Genomic DNA, 16,461 nt, shown 5'->3' on the forward strand with positions numbered 1-16,461 from the left:
CTTTTTGTTTCTGCTTATAATTTCAGGTTCATCGACTTTTCGTCTTTTTGCTACAACCTCCCCAATATTGGTCACATTTCTTCGTTTCCGGCCTACCACACGTTTCTCAAACAAAGGATACTGAGGCAAATGTGGCGCATACTCTCTTCTTAACCTATTGTATTCCTTAACACAATCTAGATCGGCACAAATGTTTGTGACATCACACTCAATCAAGTACAATCCCGATAAAGTTCTAACTCGTGACAATGCCACATATGCCATACCCTCCTTGAACACAGAACTGCCAATATTCACCAATGCACTGTCTACACTTAAACCTTGCGATTTATGGATTGTCACCGCATATGCCAAGCCAACAGGAAACTGCTTACGACGAACATATAAGTCTTTTACAAGCAAAAATCTAGCAGAACAACGACCAATTAGCTGTACTTCCTCAATGCCATCAAATTTAATTTTCAAAAATTCAATTCCATCTCTATTTCTGTATTTCACAAAATCAACAACATTACCCATTGATCCATTTACCAGACCTCTTTCAACATGTAAATTCCTTCTTAAAATTATACGGCAGTTCAAGCACACATTCAGAGTCTTTTCAAAACCTGCAGTTTTAGATATACTCTTCTCTAATGAATCCAATTTTGTTTTCAGATTCTCAGACAAAATAATTGTTGATCCCATATGCTCTACTCTGTCAATAGCTTCAAGTTTCACAATCTCTTGCTTTTCTAAATGCAACATTTTGTTGTTGAATTTGGCACATTCTGCAAGAGTTGGCATCAAACATATTCCAGATTTCTTCTCAGTAATTTTCTGAAAAATATTCTCAGGCACAACATCTTGGTCTGGATATAAATTTGTCAGTAATCGTGCATGTAAAGCTTCTTTCCCATGCTCGGTCACTTTTCCAATTCTAACATCTTGTAGAATAGTCTTGTAAACTTCATCCTTCGCCTGACGCATATTTTCATGCAGTTCAGCATAATTGAAGTTTAACCATATATTGACGTTGCCAATGCTCCCTAGGCACCTCCTGGTATCTTCATGCGTGAGCATTTTGAACACAGGTTGCCCTTTCACTGGTGTCAGCTGCAGAAGATCTCCGAAAACAATGATGTGTTTGCCACCAAATAACACATCATACTCTGTTTTGAGAACTTCTTGCATTCTCAAATGCACAAAGGCAAGCATGACATTGGAAACCATGCTTACTTCGTCAATGATAAGAAGTTTCATTTTCCTCAAGACTCTTGAAACTTCAAAACAAGCATCTCCCGATAGCTTGTGATATTGTAATTTGTTGTCATGCTCCACTGGCAGCATCAGTAAACGATGTAAAGTAATCCCTTTAATGTTATGTGCTGCCAGTCCAGTTGGAGCGGTGACAACACAAGACATCGATGCCTCTGTCCTTTCCTGCAAATAACATGAAATTGCTTTAATAAGGAAACTTTTTCCAGTTCCCGCTTCTCCACTCACGTACAGTCGAACAGGCTTCAACGACGTACATGAGCACTCTTTCTTGTCATGACTTAATCCATGATCAATTTGCATGGTAACTTCGTCATATATTTTCCTCTGCTCAACGTTGAGTTGTCTTTCCAACTCTTCTAAGTTAACCGCATCCTCCTGAGCATGTGCCATTGCTCTTTCCACTTCATTCATAGCAGTGGCAGCTTCATTTTCGATAACAGGTCCTCCTAGTGGATCCTGACTCAATGAAGCAGAACTCTGACTGTCCTGAGAACTGTCTCTGGCAATCTCCGCTGCAATCGTTGCTTCCTGCTCAATTTCCACATTCAACATTTCTACATATTTGGGAAAAGCAGGACATTCTATGGTCTCCTTGGCAGCATTGAAAGAGTCTTCATAACAGAGGAAATCTCCAAGCAGTTCCTCTTCTGCACGCCAAGGCTTAAAAAGTTGCAAAAGTGCTAAATAGAAAAACTCCTTTTTTTCAGGAGATTCGCCACTCAATTTTCGATGGTTTATCAAGTGGCATTTTCTTTGCTTCACCAGACATCCCTCACTTCCTATTACAGCATACACTCCTTTCTCAGTATCTTCTTTGATGTTCCTCTTGAATATGTAATTTTGCAGAACCTCATACAGACAAACATTCTCGAGGTGACTGCTTCGATTTGGATAATATGTATCCAACATGTTGCTCTTCAAAATGTCGGTACTGTTTGGCTCCTTTTCCGCCAAATACTCAATTTCCCGCACAGGTTTGAGAACTCGATTACGCGTTGCAGCAAGACCAAGACTCGCCCAAACGATACTCCTGGACTTGGCATAGAGACTTGCTGAAGACAACCGGTCAGAACATTCGTAAGCTCCGATTTTTCGATGCGACAACATCTTCAGACTGAAACTGTACAACTTCTTGCTGAGGCTCTTTTCATGGGAAATGTCCTCCCACATATCCTTCAATTCTGTCTTCTCTTTTTTGGTGATGTAAGATGTCACATACCGAGCCACAGCCATACAGTTATCAGCCACAAACTGTATATCCATGTTAGCATTCCACATGGACAAAATCACCGGGTTGTAGTCGTTGATGTACTTAGACTCTTCGTTCCTCTTCAAATTGTATGTGTTTTTAGGTGATTTCTTCATCACATTATGTCGCAGCGAAGACATCAAACTGTTCACTCTTCCTTTAGAAATCACCGGTCGTGGAAAGCCGAAACGACATTTGGTGTAGAACTTGTCTTTGTTTCGGAATTTACGACGACAGTACTTTCCACATCGATGGCTTTGGAAACGTAGAACTTTTTCTCTTAGGCTTTTTTTCTCCTTTGCGTTTGGAACAGCACACGTAGAATACCGTTCTATGAAACTCATCACTGAGTCTTCTGGATCCGTTCCAAATTTAGGTGCATCCTTGATCCACAGCAACATATGTATATGAGGAGCACCTCTTGCTTGGTACTGCTTTCTCCAGAAGAAATCCAACACCTCTCCAAGAGGTGGATTCTTCTTATTCATGATGAAAGACATCATACCTTCAAATCTATGATTAAAGTACCTACATACATTGACTGGATCCAAAGAGCACAGTTCTCCGGGTGTCTTGAATTCGATGTTTTCTACGTTAGCATTTGCCTCTCGTAGAAATTCAAGTAAGTCTTCCCAGCCATACTCAGCACAGCTCAGAGTGAGGAACCATGTGGGAGTTCCTAAGTTCCTCAGCATATATTTTAAATCACCATGACGACGGTACCAGTACTCATTAGTACCACGCTGACACGCCATGAGATTAATCAGGTGAGAATCCAAAATACTATCTTGGACATTGACTTTATCCATAAAGTCACTTGCCGAGATGTTTTGCATGTGTATACCACTTTTCAAGATGTGGTTCACTGCATATGACAGTCCAGACAGATCGCTTTCAAACAGGAGATGAAACAAATAAGGAATGCATTGTCGAAATCTAGCATCTCCTGCATACAATCGCAAAGTCCGGTATTCAGAAGCAGGAATTTGATGAGGTCGCTCATCATATCTTCCTCCCTGACCTGTTGGAAAAAGCTGTGGGAAACACCGAGCTTCCAAACTTTCCTCCCAAACACTAATGGGACTCCCTTTGGCTTGTTTCATTTGAAACAACTCAATAGCATTCCCCATGACTTCCTTGGAATGCAAAGGATGAACACTATAATGTTCATATATTTCTTCACTAGTACAGTGTTCTACTTTCTCAATTTGACCACCACACAAATCGCTATCCTCTTCCTCACTTACTTCCTCTTCTGCAACATATACATTTTTATAGTATTTATTATTTTTTTTCAAATACAATGTTGCCCTTTTGACTTTCCTAACATCTACTAAATCTTGCCATATTTTCTTATTCTTTGTCGGAACCCCATTAACTAAGATAACCAGAGGTTCCTCTTCCACTTTTTCTACTCCAATTGTGTTAATGTTTTTCTTGAAATCTAGAGGCAAATAAACAACTCTTCCCTTTAATCCTCTCTGTAAATCTGATGGAGGCAATTTCCCTGTCTTTGGCTCCATTCTTACAATAGCCTGAAAGGGATGGATACTTTGAATCAAAATAGATTCATAAGTATTTAAATCCTTCAATTCAGAAGGAATCTCAACCAATTCCAGATTATTATGAACTGCTCTAGCAGGCATCTGGTTTTGATTTAATTTGTTACAACAATAAGTACACACACGTTGATCCAATCCCAAATCAAAACAATTTTCTACCATCAAGTATGTTGTAAAATCCTTCCATTCACTATTATTTTCCCTTTCACTTTTTGCATATAAATCCACTAACTTAGTCTGATTCTTATAATAAGTGCGTCGACAACACACACAACTGAAATTTGGCCTCTCACTTGATTTCACCTCAAACGTCGCAATTTCCCTCTGGAAATTATCTGTACTGGAAACCTGTACACTATCTTCCACATTACTCTCTTCTTCTTGGTCAATTTCAACATTCTCCTCTTTACTTCCAAAGAACAAAACTCAATTTCTTCACATATATTCTTCACATCTATTTCAGAACCATGCAAAAGAGCAGCGCATAATTGTTTAAGCATAATTGCTGGACTCTTAGCATAATACAACATTCTAACTAATTTCCTCACTTTATTATGATGCACTGCTAGCATCCTGAAATGATGAAAAACACTCTGGCATACTCTCCTGGAAAGACAAGCCAGTGAATGACCATGCAAACCTATCACTTCTCTCACTCTGCAAGGATCTAATTCTTGCAACAACTTCATTTTCTGCTTCAAACTTTTCTTATTAAATGACCGTATAAAATCACAAAGCAAATTGATGGAATCCTGTCGTACACTGCAAATACTACTACACTTCCAGGTGTACACAGGACCCTTAGGACGTCTCCCTAAAACCTCATTACCTAACACCTCTTCTATCTCTGTTGTCACAAGTTTTTCTTTTTCAACTGGACAACCATCTTTCACTTCATAAGCTCGACCACTGGTGTCAACTGCATGCACCAAATCATTATCCTGGAAATAACTCTCCTCATTAAAAAATGCCTCAGAGCTTGAACTATGCATCCATTCTCCAGAAAAAACTTCACAAAAATTACTACGATTAACTATTCTCTTCCATCTACTATTTCTTTTGAAATCATAAATTGCCTTGTTTAGCTTCCTAATTCTATTGATTGTCAAAATAAATAACTTACGTTTAATTTCAAATGCCTGATCAATAACTTTCTCAACTATTTTTTTTCTCTTATAAAAAACCACTTTCTGTTGACCTTTCTTAATATTTTTTAACAAATTGCCAATTATCCTGTTGCGGAACATTCGTTTACGAATGTCCCTAAACTGTTGTTTCCTTCTACTTTCATGCATAGAGTTATCTCTTACTCTAGCAGTAACATTTTTCATTGGCCTTTCCTTTCCGTTTGAATTGCTTCTCCTTTTCTGGACTGAAACATTTTCTGTAGTAATATTTTTTTTACCACAGATATTTCTTATGAATGTTTTTGTACTCTTACCCGGTGCTTTCTTGGTGACTTGACAAATCTTTTTGTTAGAGGACTGCTGCTTTTTTTCATTCAGCTGCTGTCTTTGACGTTTTGCAGCCTTTCTCACTCTTTCTTTGGTTGGCATGCTGAAATCTTGAAATGATCTGCAGTTGAATCTGTGGTAAAATATAATAAAAAATGTTATTAACCACTATTACCCAACAGTAAATCAATAACAGTCATCAAAAACTTAACACATTACTTAACATTTTTACATAGAAGATTTTTTTGTGCATGGCAAATTTAGAATACAGAAATAGCAGAAAAGAAATGGAATTTATATTCATTTTACCTGTGCTGTTTTATATGTGAATCTGATCTAATTTTATGAGCATATTTTAATATTTTATTGAAGACACTACACATAACCTGTTTTTGAAGGTGTCTTTATTTTTAAATTAAACGGTTTACATTTTTACTTTTTATTTATTATAAATTTATAAAATAAATGTTTATAGTTCCATAGGCTCAAGCACGTCAGCTTCCCATCCTATGTCATACAATTCTGACAAATCTGCATCCTCATCACGTTCTTCTTCATCCTCAGGATTTAAATCATCCAAAGGATCAACATCCACTGATGTTTCAATTACGAGTTCAATGATGAGGTCAAAATCAATTAATTGCTGATTGTCGCTCATGTTGATGTTGTCTTTATCTTTAAAGAAAGATAACAACAATGAGATGTTGCAGAGTAAGAGACAAATCTCAGAGATTATAATAGTAAAATTGTTTAACAAGAGTAACATTTTGCAGCTATTATTTAACCATGTCCAGCGATGCTGAGGAGGCAGCCGCGGGCTGTGGAGGAAGTTAAGGTGGGGCAGGGAGGCGGGAAGGGGGAGGGGCAGGGTGGAGGGACCTAAAAACTGGCATATGGATAATTACAGATAAGTACACAATTTAATTATTCAAACGAATTTCGTAGCGCACACTGCATCGCAAAATGCGATGCTGTGCGCGCTACGAATTTCGTTTGAATAATTAAATTGTGTACTTACCTGCAATTATCCATATGCCAGTTTTTAGGTCCCTCCACCCTGCCCCTCCCCCTCCCCGCCTCCCTGCCCCACCGTAACTCCCTCCACGGCCCGCGGCTGTGAGGAGGTGAAGCCTATGTCCAATTTTTCAGTGAACAGGACTCATCTCTTCTTAACCTTGGATAAACCTCACTAACTCTGTGTCCCCTGCACATAATTAATAATAAAAGGGGCAGATTTATGTTAACTAGCACATCCCCAGGGATGCACCAGTTAACGTGCACCGCTGCTCTGCCACCCATGGTGTGCCGCATTTACAATCAGATAGGACAAAGCTGCGTCAAAACCCTGCGCCTGCTTGAAGCAGGCATAGATCTTGACGCAGGTAGACTGAAAGCTAAAGCAACAACTAAGTGTCGTGTGCAGAAGTTGCAAAAAAGGAAAAATGGCGTTTAAACCGGTAATGAGCCCATGCTAACTTAACACAGTGTAAAGATATCCAGGATCTACATCAGTTTGGGGTTCACGAACCTGGCAGGTACAAGGCACTGAGGCTTTGCACCGTGCATGTCTCATCCCAAATCATATGTTGTTTGTGAATGAAACAATTTCCCAGACCAAATGCTTTGGATTGGCTACTTCTAAAAAATTAAACACCCCTACTATCCCGGAGTTAGAGGAATATGATGGTTGGAGTCATTTTACTCGGTTGTCCATTAGTGATTTACAGGCCCTACTCCGTAATTCTTCCTTTAACATTTCCAGTATAAATCCAAAAGGTTGGCTGCTTTGGCAACGTGCCTTATCCACGGTTTAATAACGCTGCCCTTTGCTTTATATAAGTTTTCAAATTGTATGAAATATATACCAATAGGTCGTTATGAACCTTTACGTAGTGGTTTTCTTCATGAGATCTGGTCGCTTCCATACACATACAGATGTTTCAAAGATGATCAAGAAGTTTATCTGAATGGAGAGGAATGCACTGAGACGCCAGATCATTCACTAATGTGTACACACATACAGTTATACGGTTCATGCAACAAAGACCAACCAAATATGGCTTGCGTGTTGCAAGGCACGCCAGTTCCTGCTATCATCCCCACGTTCAAGTTGTTGGAAAATGGTAGTTATTTGATGCTCAATAATGAAGATTGTTCTGGGTTAATTAAAAGTATTCCTTTTATCGTAACAGTAAGTGAACGGGTTATTTGCTGCAGAAATGTTCTATTTCCTCCCACACATGAACATAGGGAGTTTTCAATCTGGCCACAAATACCAACCTTGGGAGCAGATTTCAATGGCATGGCAAGAATGAGGGCTCTTTTGTCTCAGAGAGAGGTGGCCTTGAGTTCGGCCCGTGAAACTTTCGTGCTTCACATAGCGAACACCCGTACAGAGGTGCAGGCCCTTTTAAATACTGATTCGCCTTTGCATTTCAGCGAGATGGTTCGGACTATCTTTAACGCGTCCTCCACAAAGGCCCTGGCGCATTTTTTTAAAGTTGTTAGCAGTGGTCTCGTGACTTCATTTGAGAAAATCTTTGGAGTCATCCCTGCTTTCTTTCATTCTATTTTTTCCACTTTGTTTGGTGGATTCCCAGTTTTACTTGCATTAGCACCGGACGCTCTTGTGCTTTTTTACATTTTTAAATATGGATGTCCCTCCTGTGCAAGGTCCCGCCCTGCAGCTGCTAACGCTGTTCCGCAATCGCATGCTTGAATATTATGGCACAATGCCGTTGGCGATATTAAGCACGGCATATGGATTATCTTTTCGATTCTCCTACTTCACCTGTGTCCAGCCTGTATTTCACTGCCTGACCTGTGATTTCGATTGGGCCATTAATTTGTGTCTCTGCGGACCGGTTTCTCCTGACGTCGACTTTAATCAGCTGATGAGTCCTATCATTGCTCACGAGTTGGTTTGTCCTGGCGAAAGGATTATGGCTGTGGCATTGATGCATGGACTAATTGGTCCCTGGAATTTACTGGCGGCAACACAGTCTTTCTTGGAACAGAGCTTTCTTGAAAACCCACCGAGCTGTCCTCTGATGGTGATAGAGGATCCGGTGCTGGGAGAGCACGTATGTTCTATTCCGCTTTTAAATTGGATGGCTGAACTCTTTTCGGATGAAGACGGTGACTTCCTATTGGAGGCTGTTGCAGCTTATTTTGCATACACAATTATGTCATAGACCTTTTTCATGTTTGATATGCTGAGTACTAGCATTTCATTGACAATTCATTGACTTATTTGTCAAGTTTTTATTATTTAGCTTGCCTATTGGCTTAAGCCTCGATAAACTAGTTGACTGTTTTATTTTTTCTTAGCATTAAATTTTGCAAGTTTTTAATGTTTTACCTTGCGGACCGTGCACATATAAAGTTGCAATCTGCTCTCATGAGATGGCACTTCTATTACCTTATTTTGTTCGTTTCCGGATCATGGAGGGGTGTCATGTAGATCCTGGATATCTTTACACCGTGTTAAGTTAACATGGGCTCATTACCGGTTTAAACGCCATTTTTCCTTTTTTGCAACTTCTGCACACGACACTTAGTTGTTGCTTTAGCTTTCAACCTAGTAGTTCATCATGGTTTACATGACAATAATATGTTATTGCTCTACTATCTGCTTTGCTTCTTAAACTATATCTGTACAGCGAGTGCTGAAGTTTCAAGAACAACACGATACAGAATTGTTATGAGGTCTGATCTCCACGACTTCATAGTCATAACATAAGTGCAGCTTCTGCCAATTCTGGGCATGAGGCGGGTTTTATATTGCTCTACCGAACACACACATACACAACACTTGATGCGGTTCACATGAAGAGAGAGCTGGTGTATGCTGATGTGATTCCTTCAAATCTAGGACACTAAAGTATAGGCACGCCCTAAACTAACCCAAAGAGACCTTCTTAGCAAATAATATAATATGTGTATTAGGCAGGGTGAGATATAAGTGTTGCTAACTCTTATTCATTTACAGCATGTTAACATACTGTCACCATTCGCTTTTTATGTACTAGTAACTATGCTGGTAATTTTGCTACTGATAATTGTGGTAGCGTTCTAGTGTTCCTGCACAGAAACAGGATTTGGGGAAACAGAAAGCGGAAGGCGGCCATATTGTTTGCTTGGCGCCGACCGTTGAGCAACAGCTTAGCCCCGGCGCTCCGGAATAAAGATAACTAAAAAACATTTAAAGACGTACGTTCTCACATTATTACAATGGCGACGAAGATGTGTACTTGTATTATCTAAGATACTACGCCTGAGAAGACGGCATTAGTAAATAAACATTTCAAATACACATGTGTTCTTCTTAACTCCATGTTCTAGTTTGTAATGAATATATAACGACCGAGTGTTCATGAGTTCCACGTATCCTGAGGTACTGTAAGTTCATATTCTGGATTGTCTAAACATTGAGAGTTTGTTATATCCAATGTGACACTGTAGCTAGCTTGCTAAGGGGTTTTTCGGTACCAAGGTGAGTTTTGGGGCACCCTAATTCGCCGAGGTTCCAATCCTCTGTGCACAGTTCTGTGTGAGAACAGAAACCCTGCGACAGGGGCACCCCTGAGCCTTGCTGGAGCTTCATCACACTTGCGATACAACTCCAGCGTCACGCATCTATGCTGTTTTTACCCCATGATGCGCCGCATTGTAAATGCAGCACACCATGGGTGGCGGAACAGCGGCACAGGATGACTGCAGCCGCGGGCCGTGGAGGAAGTTACGGTGGGGCAGGGAGGCGGGAAGGGGGAGGGGCAGGGTGGAGGGACCTAAAAACGGGCATATGGATAATTGCAGGTAAGTACACAATTTAATTATTCAAACGAATTTCGTAGCGCGCACTGCATCGCAAAATGGGATGCTGTGCGCGCTACGAATTTCGTTTGAATAATTAAATTGTGTACTTACCTGCAATTATCCATATGCCAGTTTTTAGGTCCCTCCACCCTGCCCCTCCCCCTCCCCGCCTCCCTGCCCCACCGTAACTCCCTCCACGGCCCGCGATTGGATGACTGGCACATCCCTGATGATACGCCAGTCATCATAAATCTATCCCTAAGCTTCTTATCTTGTTAGAGATGAACCGCCATATGTATCATCAAAGTTTTTTACATTTCCTAAATAGCGAACTTCAAGGAATAAATAGCGAATCTTTACCATTCCTAGTTTGCGATGAGCTATTTGCTAATTACAAATTACCCATTCATTTCCATGGAGCAGGAGGCCCATAGGAATGAACGTGCAATTTGCGATTAGCAATTAGCTCATCGCAAATTACGAATTTTTTCGAGGGTGCAGGGGTGTCTCAAGAACACCCTGCTGCACCCCTGAAAAAGAAATTTGGGGGCATATGGCGCACATAAATTTTGAAAACATTCCTTTACCTCAAAAACGATTTTCAACTCATAATTTGAAAACACTGCCCACGGGGAAATGACTTAAAATGTCCTCAAGACACATGAAAATGTTTTTTTAAAGCCTTTGCAACTTTTTTGGGTCACTTTTAACATGGCTAAGTAACTCAAACAGTCAAAATCTAAATTTACCATGCACAGGTGGGAGCATATTTACAAGGAATTTGCTCCACGGAGAAAGGTCTTTTAATTTAATATTGCAAAAATAACATCAGAGACACTGAAATGCCTTATAAAGAAGCATACACCATTATGTCCTTGTCATAAATTTTAAAAGCATTCATTTTCCCCAAAAACGATTTTCAAGTCATAATTTAAAAACACTCCACATGGGGAAATGAGTTAAAATGTCCTTAAGACACATGAAAGCGTTTTTTGATTGCCTTTGCAGCATGTTTCGGTCACCTTTAACATGCCTATGTAACGCAAACATTCAAAATCTAAATTTGCCATGCACAGGTGGGAGCATATTTACAAGCAATTTGCTCCACAGGGAAACGTCTTACATTAAAATGGGAAAAATAACATCAGAGACACTCAATTGCCTTATAAAGAAGCATACACCATTATGTCCTTGTCATAAGTATTAAAACCATTCCTTTTCCTCAAAAACGATTTACAAATCATAATTTGAAAACACTCCACAGCTCCTATGCACATAAAAACCCTGTCAGTACTAATACTTCACATTTTCTCCAATTACAATTTCTCAAAGAAACAAAATCTATTTGTAAAACACTTGAGACAAAGCAACATTTGAAAAACACAACTTTCTTCATAATTTTCTCCTTAAAGCACACTATTTTCTATCTAAATTAAAGAAATCTTTTCTCACCTTAGCAAATACTTTGAGTTTCAAAACAGTCTCAGAAACACACCAATTTGTCTTCAGCAGAGCAAAAGGTATGCACTCCAGAGTCTGCAGCTATCAAAAGCACAGAAATGCTGTAATTCTTCACACATATCTCTCATGTCACCCAATCAAAACTCTTCCCTCACTTTTTTTCAAATCAAAACCCTTCCCCCCTCTGCCCTCTCTGCTTTTTTGCATAGCAACCACCTCTTGCAAGACCTCTGGTGTTTGCAAGTTCACACAACAATGTTGCAATTGAACTCTGAACTCTCAGTGCACCTGCATATCCAGTGCATTCTTCCATTTAATGATTTTTTCTTCGCCACTCAAAATACATCTTTCAACGAACTCATCCACCCTAACTTTCTGTTTTCAGCAATCAAAATCCACCAATCACTGTTACTGCTTCATTAACACAGAAACTCCACAGTTTTTTTCATTTTAAACTCTTATTTTTTCAACTGCCATTTCATTGCCACACTTCATCTGACTGCAGCAGAACCTTCTCTCGCCATGTTTTCTGTCTGGATTGTTGGACATAGTTACATCTATTGGGCTCAGAGGTACGCTGAAAACAGGAATTTACCTAACCTCAATTTACAAGATGTGGAAATTAAGTGGTTTGGCCACAGAGGATTAAAATGTCACCAATTGATACCATTGGTGAAAACCTTTATGCATTTGCCAAAACCTGACCTGTTAATTGTGCACTGTGGAGGTAATGACTTGGGCACTTTGACTGGGGTAGGTCTGGAAATGCTTTTAAAGGACACCTTTGAGCAATTGATGGCACTTTTTCCTCAGACTGCCTTGGTATATTCAAATATATGCCAAAGACAGAAATGGAGGTGGTCGAACCAATTTTGTCCACAAATTGAGAAGTCGAGGAAGCATGTAAACAAATCTGTTTCAGCTTACATGAGAGACCATGGAATGGGCTCCTTGTACAACAATAACTTGCGTTACTACATGCAAGATATCTACAGAGGAGATGGAGTTCACTTCTCAGATGAGGGCAACAGAATTTTCATTCTGAATTTAAGACTGTGCATTGGTACCTACTTATAAGTACCTAAATGTACCATAAACCCAAAAGCTCTCCTCAGAGCTACCCTACATCTGATCACTCACAATTATTATTTTACTCTAACTTTTTTCACTAATTTTCAAGAAAGTACGCTCCCCAGAACGCTTCCCGGTTCGCGAACCGGGCGCTCCCCACGCAAAAGAACTAAAAAAACGATATTTTTTTTTTTGCCCTGCGAGGCCCTTTTAAAGCCTCCACATCAAACCTAGGGGGTCAGGGAGGATCTACTATGCCCCCTTATGGTCATTTGCCCCTTCGCTTTGGCCTCCTCTTGTCTCTCGATCCTACCGAGAGACAAGATGGCGGCCGCTACGGACTGTTTGGAATGTTTACAGACGCCGGAGAACCAATCAGCTTCGCTTCACAAAGCTCCGTAACGCGAAAAGTCCGCGAACCGGAGCGCTGCCCGGTCCGCTGTTACAGATATATATCTTTTTTTGAACGTTAATTTCTCAAAATCCACTGGAGCACATATATTGAGACCTACAAAAGGCACATCGGGCTACCAGTCCCTACAATTTTGCCAAGTTTAGTGCAAATCCATTCAGCCGTTCGGGCTAAAAGTGAGGCCAACCGCCCTATGGAAAACTCAATGTTAAAAACACGTTTTGGGACCCCCCTTTTTTCTCGGCCCCCCCTTGACGAAACCCCCCCAACTTTTCAGGGGCTGCTCAGAAACAAAATGTTCCATTTTCCTGAAAATTTCAGCCAATTCCGTCCACAAACGCCAAAGTTATTAGACATAGAATTTTCAAAAATCCCATAGAGAAAAAATCCTAACTATATATACCTACTGGCGACCGCCAGTAGGTAATATATATATATATATATATCAAACGAAAAGGTTGCCACAGGTGGAAGAGCCGCACAGGTAGGTTAAATATTACTTTATTAAACTGGAGGATGCAGTCCGATTTCGGCAGGAACTGGGCATCTCTTCATTAAAACGCCAGACGCGTTTCGGGTTTCTCCCCTTCATCAATGGCGCTACTTGCGAGGAACAAACAGTCATCTGTGCACCGGATTTAAATTACTGACTCCTGCCTTAGTGGGCGTGGCTCGCAGAGCCTCCTGGATGTCGTAGTGCACAATAGTTTTACTCAAGTGAGTCTGTCAATGTAGATTGCTTCTCAAGATGCAATGTATTACCCCAGTGGGTTGGTGCTCAATTCCATTTAAAAAAAAGGCTGTCATATCGTGCCATCCAATTGTTGCCTTGCCTCCCGCTATGCCAGTAACACAGTTCTGTATCACCAGGGGACCGCAAAAGCGGCGGAGCTCTTCCACGACCAGGCTGGCCGCTCAATATCAAACTAAAAGGTTGCCACAGGTGGAAGAGCCACACAGGTAGGTTAAATATCACTTTATTAAACTGGAGGCTGCAGTCCGATTTTGGCAGGCACTGGGCATCTCTTCATTAAAACGCCAGACGCGTTTCGGGTTTCTCACCTTCATCAATGGCGCTACTTGCGAGGAACAAACAGTCATCTGTGCACCGGATTTAAATTACTGACTCCTGCCTTAGTGGGCGTGGCTCGCAGAGCCTCCTGGATGTCGTAGTGCACAATAGTTTTACTCAAGTGAGTCTGTCAATGTAGATTGCTTCTCAAGATGCAATGTATTACCCCAGTGGGTTGGTGCTCAATTCCATTTAAAAAAAAGGCTGTCATATCGTGCCATCCAATTGTTGCCTTGCCTCCCGCTATGCCAGTAACACAGTTCTGTATCACCAGGGGACCGCAAAAGCGGCGGAGCTCTTCCACGACCAGGCTGGCCGCTCAATATCAAACTAAAAGGTTGCCACAGGTGGAAGAGCCACACAGGTAGGTTAAATATCACTTTATTAAACTGGAGGCTGCAGTCCGATTTTGGCAGGCACTGGGCATCTCTTCATTAAAACGCCAGACGCGTTTCGGGTTTCTCACCTTCATCAATGGCGCTACTTGCGAGGAACAAACAGTCATCTGTGACCCGGTTTAAATTACTGACTCCTGCCTTAGTGGGCGTGGCTCGCAGAGCCTCCTGGATGTCGTAGTGCACAATAGTTTTACTCAAGTGAGTCTGTCAATGTATATCGCTTCTCAAGTTGCAATGTATTACCCCAATGGGTTGGTGCTCAATTCCATTTAAAAAAAGGCTGTCATATCGTCCCATCCAATTGTTGCCTTGCCTCCCGCTTTGCCGGTAACACAGTTCTGTATCACCACGGGACCGCAAAAGCGGCGGAGCTCTTCCGCGACCAGGCTGGCCTCTCAATATCAAATGAAAAGTTTGCCACAGGTGGAAGAGCCGCTTAGGTAGGTTAAATATCACTTTATTAAACTGGAGGCTGCAGTCCGATTTCGGCAGGCACTGGGCATCTCCTCATTAAAATGCCAGACGCGTTTCGGGTTTCTCCCCTTCATCAATGGCGCTACTTGCGAGGAACAAACAGTCATCTGTGCACCGGATTTAAATTACTGACTTCTGCCTTAGTGGGCGTGGCTCGCAGAGTCTCCTGGATGTCGTAGTGCACAATAGTTTTACTCGAGTGAGTCTGTTGATGTAGATCGCTTCTCAAGTTGCAATGTATTACCCCAGTGGGTTGGTGCTCAATTCCATTTTAAAAAAGGCTGTCATATCCTGCCATCCAATTGTTGCCTTGCCTCCCGCTATGCCGGTAAAACAGTTCTGTATCACCACGGGACCCCAAAAGCGGCGGAGCTCTTCCGCGACCAGGCTGGCTGCTCAATATCAAACGAAAAGGTTGCCACAGGTGGAAGAGCCGCACAGGTAGGTTAAATATCACTTTATTAAACTGGAGGCTGCAGTCCGATTTCGGCAGGCACTGGGCATCTCTTCATTAAAACGCCAGACGCGTTTCGGGGTTCTCCCCTTCATCAATGGCGCTACTTGCGTGGAAAAAACAGTCATCTGTGCACCGGATTTAAATTATTGACTCCTGCCTTAGTGGGCATGGCTCGCAGAGCCTCCTGGATGTCGTAGTGCACAATAGTTTTACTCAAGTGAGTCTGTCAATATAGATCCCTTCTCAAGTTGCAATGTATTATCCCAGTGGGTTGGTGCTCAATTCCATTTAAAAAAAGTCTTTCATATCATGCCATCTAATTGTTGCCTTGCCTCCCGCTATGCCGGTAACACAGTTCTGTATCACCACGGGACCGCAAAAGCGGCGGAGCTCTTCCACGACCAGGCTGGCCGCTCAATATCAAATGAAAAGGTTGCCACAGGTGGAAGAGCCGCACAGGTAGGTTAAATATCACTTTATTAAACTGGAGGCTGCAGTCCGATTTTGGCAGGCACTGGGCATCTCTTCATTAAAATGCCAGACGCGTTTCGGGTTTCTCCCCTTCATCAATGGTGCTACTTGCGATGAACAAACAGTCATCTGTGCACCGGATTTACATTGCAACTTGAGAAGCGATCTACATTGACACACTCACTCGAGTAAAACTATTGTGCACTATGACATCCAGGAGGCTCTGCAAGCCACGCCCACTAAGGCAGGAGTCAGTAATTTAAATCCGGTGCACAGATGACTGTTTGTTCCTCGCAAGTAGC

This window comes from Lissotriton helveticus, chromosome 4_1, assembly GCF_964261635.1.
Source record: "Lissotriton helveticus chromosome 4_1, aLisHel1.1, whole genome shotgun sequence".
Classification (NCBI taxonomy): Eukaryota; Metazoa; Chordata; class Amphibia; order Caudata; family Salamandridae; genus Lissotriton; species Lissotriton helveticus.